The sequence below is a fragment of the Seriola dumerili genome, unplaced genomic scaffold, assembly GCF_002260705.1.
Source record: "Seriola dumerili isolate Sdu_G_001 unplaced genomic scaffold, Sdu_1.0 BDQW01000052.1, whole genome shotgun sequence".
NCBI lineage: Eukaryota > Metazoa > Chordata > Actinopteri > Carangiformes > Carangidae > Seriola > Seriola dumerili.
Genome location: NW_019174307.1, coordinates 8184439 through 8201845, shown reverse-complemented (window position 1 = coordinate 8201845; position 17407 = coordinate 8184439). Strand labels below are relative to the sequence as shown.

At 37.6% G+C, this 17407-nt stretch overlaps 1 protein-coding gene across 1 annotated transcript in view; it reads right to left on the bottom strand.

The window, feature by feature from the left end:
• Positions 1-6941, bottom strand: part of LOC111218866 (microtubule-associated protein 2-like) — a 54549-nt gene extending 47608 nt beyond the window's left edge. Inside the window, exon 1 of the mRNA XM_022741345.1 lies at positions 6863-6941. The gene's annotated coding sequence lies outside the window, so the exon portion shown is untranslated. The remainder of the gene's footprint in view (positions 1-6862) is intronic.
• Positions 6942-17407: the final 10466 nt, after the last annotated feature.

Genomic DNA, 17407 nt, shown 5'->3' with positions numbered 1-17407 from the left:
TCAAAATGAGTCTGATTAGGTAACAATCTTGTTTCTTGTTGTTGACACATTGAGTCTATAAGTAAACAAATGTGCACGAATGATGTTAAGACATGATGTTCATAGCATGTAAACGACTACACATACATACGTTTTCATTTCTTTCTGCCTGACTTGAAAATTATCTACTAATACTAGATACCTTTTAGCTTTCTGTTTAGAGTAGGTGAAGCAGGACTAAGATAGCACTGATAGAATGGCAAAAGCAATCTATGAGTAGTTGCTTACTTTACATGACTGTTACTTGACAGTACAATGATTTTCTAACAGCTAAGATGTATTGTTAAGTACAGTATAATGAAATAATAATCACTCTAATACAGGTATATGTCACTAATCGGAAATGTGTTTTTCATGCAGCAAAACATAAAAAAAAAAAAATGTGTATATCTTTGTAGCTGGGCAGACTGATATATTTATAATCAGTCTAAATGTAATGATCTGATTATATGTTTTTCCCATGCAATGTTTTCAGTTACTAGGAAAGGTATGACCACTAACTGTGATAATTACTTGACATTTTGGATGTTAGTGCACATTAATCATTCATGTTTACTTGAGTATTACCACGTACTGCACGCTGCCACGTACTGCAGTCTGAAACTGTTGCATCCTGAAAATGTTATGACTGCACAGAAGGCTAAGTATTAAGGTTTCACAGTAATCGATAATACTCCAGTAAATACGATTGCTTTTTTTTTTGTCTTGTTCAAGGTTTTAACCAACCAGTAAGCAGCATTACTAGTGTTGCTATCAGAAATCTGAAACCTGAAACTCATTCCACATATGCTGTAGGGGGCACTTTTCCTCACTGCATCCTCAGATGACCACTCAGGGTACTTCTTTTTCCTGTGGCTCAGGAAATAGGTTATTTTAGAAAAAAGAGAGATGGATAGAGTCCATTAAATGTTGAATTTTTCTTTCCTATGATTTTTTATTTTGGATAAAATCCCAAAAAAAGACAAAGTTTTGCAGAAGCATATATTTTTCATTTATTTTCTTTAAAAGTTATATTTATAGAAGGAAATGTGAAAAAGCAACATGTTGTTTTCCAGTACCGTTCTGCTTCACATTCAGACAAATCCAAACATTTTTGTTGTATTGCTTCCCAGTACAACGAAAGTATTTTATTGACATTGACTGACCTGCTGTACTAGAGCAATTGGGAGCTTAGTGTCTCAACAATAATTGTCAAATGACTGAGCTACAGTGAACAGAACAAACATATACTGGCAAGGACACACTATTATAACTATAGTCAAGTAAGAACACACACATGCACATTGTTCCTCATAGGTATTCCCATTGCCTAAAAATAGCAGGAAGACTGTCTGGTTAAAATATAAATGTTGTCCATTAAAAGAATGAACTTAATTTTTTGACTAAAATGCATTTGTCACACGTCACATAGCAAGAAGATCTTGGTGAAGTGGAATCGAATGGGTTTTTTTTTTTTGAGGCTGAGACGGTCTGTTCCTCAGCACCCCCTGCTACTGTCAGGCCACTATCAAGCACTAGTACTTGATCAGGTGGATATAAATAGGTTAAAATCCCTTTTGCCTTTGAAGTCAGATTTAATTATCATGACTTTTTGAATTTTTAACGTTAATTGTCATTGTCATTAACAGCCAATAGTGCCAAGAATAAATGCCTTATTTTTTTTACATATGCAGAATTAGAAAGGCTGAAGTGTTTGGTTAGTTTGCATGGCATTGCAGCTCACTGACAAAACACACAGCTAACTGTGTTGTAGTGTTACTGTGGAGCAATGTTTTGTATCAATAGTGAGTTTTTATAGATAAACATGAATTATTTTAACTCAACAAATTACCAAGCAAGAGCTTGCAGATATCAGCAGTTTGAAGGCTATTTAAAATGGTGGTCCTACACAACATCTCTTCACAATGAAAAATAGCAATTAGCAAGGCAAAATCTAATGACATCATCATACAGCAATCAAAGGTTTTCTGAAGATTAACTCGCCAGCTGTGGGAAGTTTCTATAGTATTTTTCATTTGTTTCAAGACAATCTTCCCCTTGTCAGTTCAAGCATGTATCACAAAGTGTATCCATATTAAAGAGATGAAGCAAGGCTGGTAAACCCTCTTTGAGTGCATCAGCCATAAAAATTCTGCCCAGGCAAGGTAATCAAGTAAGTTAATTAAGTAGTCCATTTGTCATTTCCATGGCTTCTTCATATTCTTTTGTCTGATTTCTTAGCATCCTTTCACCTATAAATCTTCCTCCCACCTGTTATTTCTTCCTCCCTCTTCACCTTCCTCCACCTCCTCCCATCACTGTTCCTCCTCCTACTCACTCCTCCTCCTCCTCTACCTCTCAACAGGCTTCATCTTTCCCCTCACTATGCTCTCTCTCTCCTCATCTCCCTCCTACGATCTGAGCTTTCACATGCCACCATCTCACACTATGTATGTGCGTATGTGTGTGTGTGTGTGCGTGTGTGTGCGTATGTGTGTGTGTGTGTGCACACGTGTGTTTGCGTGTGTGTGTGTGTGTGTGTGTGTGTGTGTGTGTGTGTGTGTGTGTGTATGTGCGTGTGTGCGTGTGTGTGAGTCACACAGATGCTGCATTGCAGGGCTCTCCTTTCAGGGCCGTCTCACTGCAGGAGCAGGAGAGCAGCTTATGGATGCAAGATCTAGGCTAGTTCTTCTGAGTGTGAGTGTGAGTGTGAGTGTGAGTGTGTGTGTGTGTGCGTGCGCATGCGTGCGCGCGTGCACATATGTGTTCACATATGTATCAGTGTGTGTTGTGCATATGTGTATCTCCATTTGGAGATATTTTAAAGCGAGAACATACATATGCATGTTCAAAAGATTAGTTTGACATTTCGTGAAATAAGCTAATTTGCTTTCTTTGCTTTCAAGAGTTAAATGATAATTGATACTGCTCTCATGTATGTACCGTAAATATGTAGCTGGAGGCAGCAGCTAGCTAATTTAGCTTAGCATGAAGACAGGAAACATACAAAAACCAACGCATAAAAACAACAATTCACCATCTTTAGGGGATTATGTGCCAAACTATTTCTCAGTAGCCTGCTGGAGACTCAACTGGTTGCCTGGAAACTGCTCCAAAAAAAACCCTTGCACATAAGCCCATAAAATGGGGAATTATTATTTCTACATTTTGGTTTTGGATGGAATAAACAAATGAGATCTAACCTGTTAAAGTTCTGGTGAGTAGATTTGTTACCACTGGACAGAGCCAGACTAGCTGTTTCTCCCTGTTTCCAGTATTAATGCTAAACTAAAGCTAACTGGCTGCTGGTTCCAGCAACATGTTTATCTCTCTTAACACAAGACTGGTATCAATCATCTCATCTAACTCTTGGCAAGGAAGTTAATAAATGTATTTCCCAAAATGACAACCTTTACCTTTGACAGTTTTCATGTTAGATTGCACGTGTTAGTCCTGAGGGTTATTTTACTAGAGCAGGAAAAAGTGGAGTTTAGCCTGTATATCTGTGCCAAACTAGGCCATGGTGTCCAGTGTTCTGTTGATTTTATCCACAAGTTCCTCACTAAACAGGGCTAAACAGGCTCTTCTCATACTTGATGAAAACGGCATATATTACATTCTTTATGATTAATTCCTCTGTCTTTTCATAAAACCTGAAATGAAACTCACCTTAATCCTGCTTAAAGATGTTGTTTAAAAAGACCTTATTAGAGCAGCTTTAAGTGGAGAGTTGTAGTAAAGGTCTTCTGTAAATGCGGCTTCAAAGGTTTTTCATCTAAGAAATATGCCCACTTATGATTTTTCGGCATGACAGCGAAAAGATGTTGAACAGCATAAAATAATGCCTCTTAGCAGTATCTATCCAGGAATTATGTTAGTAGTACCTTTAAAACCTATGACCAAGCACTGATAAAAAGGAGAGGGTACACCAAAGAAGCTGCTTCCTGTTTCACAAGACCGCAAACAACAGCACTGGTCATTTGTTAGAACACTTAAAAGAGCCTTTTTACAAATGAACTTTTATGGTCGTGTGAATAATGACCAGAGCAAAGGTAGAGGTGTTAGGGTGTGTTATAAAACTTTAAAACCTCTTAAAACGGAGGACAAGCTAGATGGCTGGGTGTACAAACTGACAGGCTTTGACACAAGAGACTGTCTCATTGCTACAGTCATGTTGGTTTCTGGTAAGCATGACCCTGATCTTTTCCCTAACCACTACCCAAGTACAGGCAGTTTTAGTTGCCTAGTAGTTAACTTTACCAGATCTTGAAACTAACCATGATCTTTTTACCTGTTATATAAACTGGACAAGTAGCTCAAACACATTATATATTCCTGTATAGTGGGATTTCTTTTAAATGCTTTTGTAAAACACAAATTAAATTTAATAGAAATAAACGATAATAATGATCTTACACATACATAGTTAGACATGCATACAAGTCTGTGTGAGCATGCGTACACTTCCACCCATCTACAGTATACTTGTAATAATATGTCTACTGACGACATGATTTCACATAACATAACTATGTAGGCCATTTTGTCTGGAAATCTTCAATACTGCCTCAGATTTTATGAATGATTTTCTAAATGTTTTTAATATGCTCCACTAGCTCTTTTCATCCGTCTACACTCAGGCGTCCCTTTTGCCCCCAAGTTATTCTATTGCTTATTTCACATGACTAAAATATGTGGTTGAAATTTGCACAGATTTCTCCACATTCCCTTTAATACTTAGAAGATGCACACGCATCACGTGTAGCTTATGTGTTTGGGATAATAAAATACTGCATCCATTTCTTTCAAATATATTCTTTCCATGTGTTCTTTGAGTCCTGGTACAAATGTGTCCCCACTGCTGATTGTCAGTCAATCAATTTGTAATTCTCTGTCCTATATTTGCTTAGCTGTAAATTGCTCTTGAAAGTTTTTGTGTTTTATAAATTTGATGAGCTATGTTTAAAGCATCGTTCGACAAACATACTGTAGCTTCTTATGTGAAAATATTTTAAGAACTGGGCATGAGGAAAATCATAAAATTTTACACCTCATTTTAGAACAGGGGCACAACCCCGTTTCAGTCACAGTTTTTGTGATCACCAAATTTAAACTTCATTTTGAACCTTCAAACTGCCATAACTATGATGGAGTATCTGTTGTTGTGACTGTAAAGTTGTTTCACCTTGTTGCTGGTGTGAAGTGATAATGTCATGGATCAGCTGACATCATTTATGGATGAGATGAAACGAAACACATTGGCACTGTCAAGCAGACAAGAATTTCCTGCCAACACAACAAACATTTCTCGATAACAGTGTTAAAAGTAATGATATAATTATAAAAACAGACAACCAATCAATCATTTGTAATGACTGTCAGCCACTTCTAACTAGAGCATCCCTCTTCAATGATACTGATTTAATCTTTTCAACAGTGTTTTACTTACATTGTTCATTAGTCTTTTGTTTCATTGTCCCTGACCATCATTTTTCTCATTCCCCATTCTTGCTCTTGTTCTCTCGCACACACTGTCCATTAAATACAGGCTTTTGGATTCTCACTAAATATGGTCTTATGTTGCAGTGTGTCATTTTTGTATCTCATTTGGCCTCAATCAGCAGTTATTTACACAAAATACTGTATATGTAAATCAGATTGCAGCACAAACTAGAGCATCACAATCAAATCACACAATCAAATAGCTTCTTCAGTACAACTTGCATGAGTTGCTTCAGTTGTAAGACCTGTGCTGTCCAGTCTATCCAGTCTATTCCATCCTGTTTCTATCCAGTCTTGTAACTAGATACATCATGATTTTATATGAAAATAACAGGAGGGAAAACCAGATATGGACTCTCATATATATATATATATATATATACACACATGCATAATCTGATGATGGCAGGCAGGCACCAAAAAAACTCTTATCCACCGTCCGTAACCAACCTCCCCACCTGGAACTCTGGTCTTTGTACAAGTGCAGAAAACAAAGAGAAGCCATGAAAGCGTGACTGCCTTTCAGCGGGCCTTGGTGCTGATTGTCTCACCAAAGCAGCTCTTCTCTTCCCACTCAATACCCACTTCCCACTCACAGCTCCTAGCAGCCTGCACTCACATGTACATCCACCCACACAGCTATTTCATCTGTGGAGGTACTTTCAGTCTCTCTCTGTCTCTTGTCGTAAATGTTTCTTTTTCTCTTTCTGACAGGTATTCAGCATGTCTCAAATGTTTATGTTAAATGAATGTGGCTCTGAACAGGCTTGGTAGAGATACTGTATGAGGTTTTGGCTGCTTTTGGCATCATTCATTCAGGCACCGTGAGCCGCCACATCAATCATGGTGCACAATAATGCTTTACCTCTCATCATCATTGCCAAAAATGTTTCTGATGTTCCTATGGTAAAAGCAGGTCAGAGCTACATTCAAGTCTTTTCCACCCATGCAACTTTTAAGCTCAGAGGATCACTTCACATTCAGAGATGTGTATGTCAGGTGTAGGTTGCAGTAGTTCAGGGGTGTAGCCAGGTTAGAGGTAAACAACAGGAGGATAAAATAATCTAAAAAAGTGTTAGTGTATGTGCTTCAGGTTCATCTCTCCTTTGTGAGATGAAGGGAATATTAGTGCATGTGCAAAAGCTGAAATAAAGTATTTTCAATATTTTAATTTTACATAGTCACAAATGCATTATGAAGAGAGAGACAACGCTTACATAAAGCAAGTATGTTAAAAGTGACTTTTCCAGACACTACATTTCTTAATGAGCTACTGCAAAGAGGTGAGATCCAATGGAAAACAGCCACAGCATTTGGCAACACATACAGCAGTCATCCTTACCTGGTCGGTTGGTCTGGGGCTTTGGCTGATGAGTCAAGATGGATGCAAAAAATCTGTCCTCTCTCTAAATCTCACAGGGTTGATGTCAAGATTGTCGGAGGAACACTAAAAGCCAAGGGGGGCAGCCTCGTAGTCGCACCTGTTAATAATGAAAAAGAAGATCAATACTTTTACATAAAATGTATTTGGCCACAATAATCTCGACATTGGCAAAGAGCTTCTTCTCTGGGAGACAGCTGGTCAGCAAAGCAGCAGCACATCACACAGTCAGTTTTTGAAATTATTTGGAAATCTCAGAAAAGATGAGGGGAATAGCGAAAGATGATTAAGAGGATAAGAGGAGAGAATTGGTTAATTCACGTTATGTTTCTGTGACCTATTCCACACAGATGAGGTGAGAGGAGAGATGAAGCATTCCCTACACGTCTCTGTCCAAGCTTTAAGCACCATAAAAATACGCCAGTGAATAGGTACCCCATTAAAACTAATATTCATAGTTGAATAATAGTTAAATAAAAACTAAACATAGTATCTTTTTTATTATTTCAGAGCAGTTTTATTGGACTACATCAGTTCCAATAAGGTGTACATAATAAACTGGCAACTGGGTGTAAATGATATAATCACCCATCATCTGGCGTAGAGATCATTTGCATATAAACTCCTACAGTTTGATACAGTCATTTGTTGTTTGCGCCCTATACCCAGATGGATGTGATGTGGTGGAATAATTAATCAAAAAGATGGGCATACACAAATAACCTAAGAACATGGAAAAACATGACCAAAATGTACTTTAATGTACAGCTTTAAAAAAAAATCATCATTGAGTTGACTAAGAACCTCAGTGACACACTTAAGGATCTTATGAACTTCAAAAGGTAGTGTTGAATTGATTAGAGAATTTATGTCATACATACTCTGTATTTTCTCCCCTTAGATGCATACTGCAGCCACTAATAATCTACTTTTGGTTGTGGCGTCCATATTTCAGTATTTCAAACAAAAAAGCATTTGAATGTTTGAATGGTTATTTTACAAATGCTAAACTCAGATGAAGGTTATTATTAGTAGCACCTGCGGGTACAAAATGCGTGGATATCCGCAGGCAAACAATTCTTCTCTTCTACTACTAATGTTAAAACTTGCTGAGGGACCAGAGCAATGCACAACTCTGTTCAGCATTCAAAAGTATATTTTCCCTCAAGCAACACTGGTGGCTGCAAGAACATCAGATTATTTTTTACTTGAAATCATTTGAATGCATAACAGATGAAAATGTCATTCTCCTTCCAATATGTAAAATAAATAGAGCCGTACACAACAAATATGAAGTGCTCTTAAGCTAATTAGTTTCAGGCATCTTAATATTTCAGTTTGTGTACAGAATTGGTGTACAAACACTAAACACCAACATTTTGTAGATGGCTACATGAAGACACTGTCTGTCTGTTTATGTTTTTCCTGAGTTTTGTCCAAAAAGTCTTTTTTTATCTCTAATTCTTCCAGAATTCAGCCTGTAATTTTGAAGAGGCCAAGAAGATATTTGATTTGAATAATTGTCTTTAGCCTGCATGCTGAAACTCCTCTTGTCATTACCACTGTGCTTTGTCTAAAGTAATCAGCTAATGCATGGACACAAGGTTCAGACTGAGTGCAGAGCCTGCATTGTAGGATGATGACTTGTCTGAGTACAGCACGACAGTAATCAATAATTTATAATAACAAACAGTCCATGTAAAAACGTTTATCAAAGCAAATTCAATAATGTTGCCAAAATATATATCTTAACAACTAAATGATCTTTTTTGCAGTTGCAAAGAATTAGATGAAAAGATTGATGCAACTCTTATGTCTGTCCATTAAGCAGGGGGCTAGAGTCAGCAGTAGAGTAGCTTAGTTTAGCATAGAGAGCGAAGCGGAAGAAAACAGCTAGCTAGAGAATGGATAAAGTTCTAAAAATAAAAAAAAGTAATAAAAAAAGTCAAATCTGCCTACGAGTAGCTCTAAAGCTTATTGTTTTCAACTTTGGACAAAACCAAGCGCAGTTTCTCCCCTGTTTTCGGTCTTTATGCTAAACTAATCTTACTGCCCACTGGCTCTGGCTTCATACTAAATCAACAGACTTGTCTTTGGTGGTACTGATCTTCTCATCTAATATTTGGCAAGAAATGTGTCAAACTATTCCTTTGAATAGAATTAAAACTAATGGACAGAGGATCTTCCTTGTCAGAACACCTATATACAGTAAAGTCACCTTTGAGATTATTTATTCGTCTTTCTTTGAAGAAACAAAGGCCACATCGATTGACTCTTTTCTTCTTATGCCCATTTTTGACAATTGCTGAATGAATAGATATACTTGGAACCAATGCAACAATAGAAAAAACGTTATTACACATTTCCCTGTTATCAAGAACTATCTTAACACAGTCCATTCTGGTATTGCACTTTACAGAGAACAGAAAGTGCAGAGGGGCTGGACTGAAATTAATGCCATGCCTTTAGCTAAGAGAGCCAAAACCTAAGAGCTTTGAAAGTGACAATGTTTGCTTCAACAGTAGTTGAGGGTCACAAGTGAGTCATACATCATGTAAAGGCCTTGGAAAAGCCTGTATGTTTTCTGGGTAAATATGCAGGTTGGTTTATAGACAACACATTACACCAGGAGACAACTCCCTTCAGGCAAAAGGCGCATCTCTGCACCTTATTATGATATTTTATGGCACTCAATGGTGCTATCACCACTGTCTTTACAGTAAATAATTTCAATAGGCCTATGAGCATATGTGGCATGAAAAAGAAATAATAATGAGTCACCCAGTGATTAGTGTATAACAGAAAAGAAAATGCTTTTAAAAAATCTTAAAGCTCATTGTGAGATGTATTGCACTGCCCTACAAGTTCAACCCATGTAACTTCAATTATGTATGATCCAGAGTTTCCAATAAAAATGCAAATGAAATGCTTTGAAGCGAAATGACTCATAATGAGTTAGAAAAAATTTTGGTGGATGCCTTTAGTAGATCCATATTTGAACTGTGGTGACAGAGACAGACAGCAGACAGAAACCAGAAGCAGAAGCAATCTGGTGAAGCTCCGGAGCCATGGCCAGTCTCTGGCAGCCACACTCACCAATTTGTCCAGTATGTTATTACGGCCTTTGAAAAGCATCATAGATCTAAATTATACCATGCGTTTAGACCACCAGGGTTGCTCTTTCTTTTACACCATTCATCTAGACCTGTAGCTGCCCAGAACCTACTGTATGAGCAGTTTCCAGGTGGTCAACTCATTGCTGTTCAAACCACATGCTTTCCTTAACATTCTTTGTAACACACTGTTACATATAAGTCATGTTTCGAATCACTGTTGATTGCCCACAGTGATAAGCTGAATTATGTGATCTTTGTGCGTAAAACCTCAGTAAAATGAATCTCCCTGGAGTAAGGAAATCAACTCCTTCTCTTCTGTAGTGAAATGCCGGTTCTCTGCCCATAATGCATGCCTAGACCTGTCGGGTGATAAAGACAGCTGACTGCCATGTGTTCCTCAGCACTTTTGGTACCTTAACTCTCTACCTTTTTGAAATTTTTCTATTATTTTCTACTTTATTTTTTCTTTCTATTTTCTTTTGCTTTTTGTCCTTCAAGGTTTTCTTCAAATGCCCCCCAAGGCTCTTTTCCAGTCTTACTTTAGATCTTCTAGGCTCGAATTTCTGCAGTAATGTTTTCCTCTTTGTTAAGCCATGGGCATTTTTATTTGGGCATTTTTTTTTATCTTCAAATTACTTTCAAGACTGTTCAACAAGTCTAGTAAAGTGTCATCGTCATGTGTTTCTTCATGCTTCATTTATTCAGTTACTTTTAGACATTTAGCTATAACTAAATCCTAATTTATTGCCAAGTTGTGGTCTTGTGTTTTCATTTAAAGCAAAGACAGAGATCCCTGTATCAAGAGTTTACTACTTGTGATTATAAAACTAATTCATTTGATTTGTCTATTCTCCTTCAATTAAAGGCAGTGCCCAATTTTCGAGTGCAAATTTAAATTTCAGTGTAGTAGTCGCTGCAAATTTACAGCACAAGTACTCAAAACCACTTCTGTAGTAGTTTAGCCATGATACACAGACTCACAAATTGAAAACAATACCAGCCACACACTGTCATGGCTGATAATAAAGCTGTCGACAGCTTTGTTAAACAGAGAGGTAAAATCAGATGATGAAAATATTAAATGTGTAAAAAAATAAACTAAAATAAACCTCTTCTTGTTTAATGCTGAAATCAGCAACTTTTCACCTTCAGTAAACTGCTGCACAGTGTGCTCTTGTACAGCAGGTGTTTTGGTTGTAATGCAGCCTTCACCAGAATGATTCATTCACAGAGTCATTTCTATTCTTTCCTCCATATTATGAGAAACAGCCTTCACTTTCTCATCCAACAGACTCCAACTCATTTACAATTAGCCTACTATTTTCTACACCTCATAATTCTACCTTTTACCACCTATGAATTCATCCATTCATACCTCTGCTGACCGCACAAAGAATGCGCTCTCTTTATCATTACAAAACACCAAACCAAACAAAAATAATCAAAGTCAAGAAATATTTGATTAAACAAAATTAATAGCAGCATTTTTTGAATTAAACTAATGCTGAGTTACAGTAATTTCTCGCCTCCACCGCTTTGGTATGTCTATTATGTTGCTACCATAGAGTCTTCTTAACTTGTCTCTTCCATGTCAATAGTTCTCTGCACATGAGAACACACAAACAACAAACACGCATTCTGAAGAGAGAGAAAGAGAGAGAGTGCATGAGAGATTTTTGGACGCTATTCTCCTCTTCCCCAGTGTGAAGGTCTTTTCTGCTCATTTCTTAACCTGAACCTTACTTGAAACACACAAGCATGCAACACAGTCACACGTGCCCACACACACACACACCGACACACACACACACACGCACACGCACACACACACACACACACACGATGAAAGTGCTTTGTTCTGTCTCCTGGGACTGCACATCCAGCAGCCACCTGTCAAGCCATATTTAATGCAGTCTACAAGGGGCAGTTTGTGTGTGTGTGTGTGTGTGTGTGTATGTGTGTGTGTGTGTGTGTATGTGTTTGTGTTTCAAGTGACAGAGCTTTTTACTGCCTTGAAAATGCAGAGAACTCATGTATTTGCAATGTGACTGGATCTTTGTGGGGAGTTAAAATATATGTGCTGATTCCTCAGGTCCTTTCAAGAAAAAAAAAGAAGCTTTAGATTATTCAGCAATACAGTAAACTGGTTTCCTGGAAGGTTTGAATCTTAATCATATGGTTATGTAAAGCTTTAATTTTTAATGAGTGCACATTCTGCAAGCTAAGGCCTTTACCTTTGCCTGTATGATGCAGCAATATGACTCTCACGTAACGGACTGCAGGTATGGACTAGAGTGTAAACTACATCGTTTTCAACTGTAGATGACAATATCCGAATTTTTGGAAGATATACAAAAACCCAAATGCTCAATAATTTTCTCAATCAGGGAGAAGAACCTTAAGACGCAAAAAAAAGTAATGACAAGAAAGGATATCTTGAGTAACCTCAGAGCAAGGAGATGGGATTTACCCACAAGTAATTCCTGCATGTGTGGAAATTCAACTAGATTCAACAGACAGTAATCCACCCATTTATTTCAAGCTGATCCTCAACATGTCCAAAAGGCAAAATTATACGTAATTGATACCTAAAATGAAAAATCTGGGCTACTCAAGGAAATTTTCTAAGAGTTTAAGCTGGACAAAGTGATTATTCTTCGCTATTAGCCTCTCATTTATCATCCCTCTCCTCATTAACCTGCTCTCCCTGAGAATTACTGGGTACTGTAATCTACCGTGTGTGCATGAAGGGACATACGCACTCATTACAGAAAGATGACACCAAAAGCATCCAAACACTGCTAATAGGTTTTTGAAACATGCATCGAAACAACAAGACAAACATTCTGGGGAAAACATTATTTTCACGGGAACATTGGGGTGAATGCAAAGCCGATTTCTTACACAAGTTTTATTTGTAAGACGCAAACACAAAAGAGTTTGGAGAGAATAGTTCCTTCTGGTATTTTTGTGTTACTGTTTGCATAGCACTGGTCACACTGACGTTTTGGGATCCCACTTTCACAACTGTTTGTCACTTCATTCAGTCCAGTTGGCATTTTTGTCTGAAATGTATTGAGGGATAACAGAACACACTCCTCCAGTGTTAACACTTTATGGTTTCTGGCTGAAATCCTGTGTGATTAATGAAATAACAGTTTAAGTAGAGAGAAATGCTGTGTCTTTATCACAAGGCAAATCCAAATCCAAGGCTTAGTAAAGCACTATTCAGCTTTAGTTTCATTAATTTAGTCCATCAAACTTGGACACTACAATCCAACATGAGACATTTGACAAGAGACATTTCAATAATTTCCATCCATCAGTGATAAAAATGTGCAATTCAAAGTACATTTTTCTATGCATATATGTTTATCATTGTAATTTGCACTTTTGCTCATTTCCCAGTCCTAAAGATGCATGAGTGGAATAAGATTAAGAAAGAAAATGAAGGTAAAAAAGCTCAAATAATTCCTCCCTCTGAAAGTTCCAGTAACTACCGTCCATGATGCGTGAATGTAAAGACTGAACATACTGAGAGAGTTTAACTGCAGTATATCCAATCAAACCAAGCACAGGATTACCACTTTTTTATCCAGTATCTCTAAATTTAAACATTTTCATGTACAATGTTTTTTTTGTTTTGTGTTTATCAGTTTTCAGAAGTTTTCAGAATCTGGACATTTGTCCTTGGAAAAGCCATAACACTTGCATGTGCCCCCTCTAACAATAACCTCCATTCTTCACCTGACCTCTGTGAACAGTTTAAAATATTTTTTACTGAAAAATTTGAAAATATCACATCCCAGACTGACAGCACCCACCCTCATAATTTACCAGTCCCAGAGCCATTAACTCACAGATCACTTCATGTTTCCTCTCCATTCGCAGTCATTGAGATTTTTTAATAAATTAAGTCTTCATTTCGACTTTACTGGTCCTTCTATTTTATCCAATGAAAATAGCTCTTTGACCTCGGGCTCTGTCCCTGCCTGCTTTAAAACTGCTCTGTTGAAGAGATATGATATGGATCCACCACTCTGGAGAACTGCAGATGTCTCTCTAGTGAGTGTGACTTTCATTTTTATCTAAAATCCTAGAAAAAGTGTTCAAACAGCTACAGGCACATTTAACAAATAATAATCTATTTGAAATATTCCAGTCTGGCTTCTAATCATTCCACAGTACTGAGATTGCTCCTCTTAAAGTTTGCAATGACCGGTTGACCTTGTTGGCTGAAGATGCTGGTAATTCCTCTATCCAGTTCTTTTAGACCTCAGTGCTGCTTTCAACACAGTAGATCATAAAATACTCATCAACAGACTGGAGAAGTGGGAATGACTCACTGATGTGGCCTTAAAGTGGTTCAGGTCCTATCAATCTAATAAATGTTTGTCTGTGTCAATGGCTGGCTCAGCTTCATCCCCCGCAAACTGATTCTGTGGTGCTCCCCATGTTCAATCCTGGATTCCATTTTATTTTCCACTGACATGCTCCTTCTCGTTGACATCATCCGCAAATATTATCTTCAGTTTCACTGTTATGCCGATGTCATACAACTCTATCTACTAATCAGACCCGATGAGCAGTCCAGCATAGCAACCCTCCACAAGTGTCTACTGAAATAAAATACTAGATGTCAGACAATTTCCCCCAATTGAATCACACAAAATCTGAGGTCATTGTACTGCAAAAAGATCACAAATCATGGAAAACCTAGGTGAATTATACAGTCAGTCCTCCGCCAAAAATCTTTTATTTTAGCCACAGATCTGGAGAACACTAATATCTCAAGAATTCATCCATGACTTACAAAAACCTACATCCTTTATCTGAACAGCATATGGCAAGAATCAGCTTATGAGGCCATCAGAGGTAGAGCAATGCAGGTAAGTATGTACATTGTTCCTAAACCAATCTCCTCAGAAATGTTTAGACAGGATGTTTTAGCTCACAGACTCCCTGCCAGTCTACAAGAATCAGCATGAAACTGAGGACAGAAATGCATCTCCATGACTTTCTGTTTTAAATGTTGCTTTATGCCCTTTGAAAATGAAAAACTTGCTGTACCCCATTATTTACCCTAAATTGTACCCTATTTTGAGAGCATGATTTCTGATGGCCATACGTATAAAGCTCTTGATTGAGATAAACACACATATCTGCAAATATTGAAAGCAGAATAAAAACATAATTTTATGAGAGTGTATTTCCTAACAATTCTTGTTATTATGTACGAGTGCCTTGACAACGAAAGAAAGAGAGAGAAAGACAAAGAAAGTAAAGGACTCTGAATGGCAGTTGGGTAGCTGGGTGAAATGAAAATGAAGGGACGATGGACAAAGAGAGGAGAGGTGGTCAAGGGAGAGAGAGAGAGAGAAGGAAAGAAAGAAAATGAAAGAGTCTAGCCGGAGGAGTGGGGGGAGTCTGGGCCATTACATCACTGCTGCAGTGGCTGACAATATGGATCTCTCTCTCTCTCTCTCTCTCTCTCTCTCTCTCTATTATAGAGGCTATTATTCAGAAATAAAGCTATGTTTAAAATTTTAATCTAACATTCAAAACACATAGAGGCTGGAAGTCATATGGGATGAAACCTAAGTAAGAACTCATACAACAAAATATATCATAATTACTGTTCCAAAAGTTTCCCTTATCGCCGCAGGAATACTCTAAAATATTATTCTGACATTACAAATTACGTGAAAGAATGTAAAGATGTAAAGTAAAGCTCTGCCCTAAGTCCTCATAGGAATATTAAAAGAATGTTATATAAGGTTTGAAATTATAAATTAAGTGAAAAAGAGGTCTGGATTTTAGTTTATTTTTAATAATTCAGTACTTGTTGATAGCATTTTCTCACTGCATGCTGCTTACATCTTTAAGACTGCAGTGTTGAATGATATAACACATCACCTGATGGTTCCATGATGCATAAATATAATAATCAATAACTAATTTAACCCCATCTTGTAAGTCTTTTACTACCATCTTTGCAGATACCATGACTGGTATATTACTGGTACATACCACGGTGTCATGAAATCACAGGTGATGGACTGTTATAATCTTCACTGAATTTATATAATTTGATAACAAATGCCATCCAAGTGATTTAAAAGATGTAATAAATGTACATACAAAAATCTATGTGGCTGATATTGAGAAAGCCCCTTCATTGTTAAAAGAAAACTAATATAGACTGGTAGGAGGCGGACACAAAATGTGGTCTTCAGGTCACATGCTTTGTAATGCCAACCAACCACCAGCCTCCTCCCTAAGACTTTCTGCGGTGGAATGAAATCATGCTATTGTCATTATGCGTATAAAAAAAAGTTAAATCTATTTATAAAGACACAGGACAAATTTTAAGAATTTGTAGTTTTACACAAAGCAAATTGTGCTCTCTCTCTTTGTAGTGGCTTCTAATTTGTAATAGGTATAGGTATAATGGCTGCTATCAGACCTTGTGGATTAACGGCTAAGATGTAAACAAAGTGAAATGTGCCCAGGTCAGATCGCTTGCCTTTCTGGTTCAGCCGTCAGGTGGTGTGACGGAGGAGTGAGAAGGAAAGGAGAAAGAAGAGGCCAAACAAACAGGAGAAGGTCAAACAGACCTGCTGGGAAATGCCACTTATGTTTTCCCTCACAAAGACAGCAGGGGAAAGAGATGGAGGGAAGGCTTGCATGTTTTCACATCAGATATTTTCATTGTGTTTTAATGTACATGTTGTTGAAAACTGACAAAACGCATCCTGCCAGGCGATACTGAATGCCTGTGTATACATCAAAAAAGGGAGGGAGCAGTTGCAAAAGACTTGTAGGGTTGAGGAGAAGCAAAGCATACACAGGAGCTGAATGATCAATATTGATTGTTGAGTTACGAATATTTGAGTGACAGCTGTATGAAAAACTGCCAGTGAATCCTGTCACTTTTAAGACCATCTAAAAAGTAAATTAAATATGAGCAAAGGTTCATTGATGTGCTGTCAGTGATGAGGAAGCTACTTAGAGCAGGGGCTCCCAACATTTGCCCAGGCGACAGTTTTTGTGGTAACAATTTTGTTGTAAAGTGGCCAGTGCAGGTGGGTGGAGGATGGTGTGGGGCTTTAACAACCAAAGTAATTGAAGTCAATCGCTGGTATATTATAAACACACACTTTAGGTCATGTATCTCCCCAACCACCTCTGAGGAAACTGTTAATCTCTCAATGTTTGTTTGTTTACATAGTTGCATATTGCAGCAGTAACAGGAACACAGCACACGTAGATTGAGAAACTGGGTGATGACAGAAGTCAACGACTGATGACTTGTGCACTGATGACATCTTGTAGTTCACAATCACTATCTCTTTGTTGTGAGTGTGACAGGAAGTAATGAACAAATATG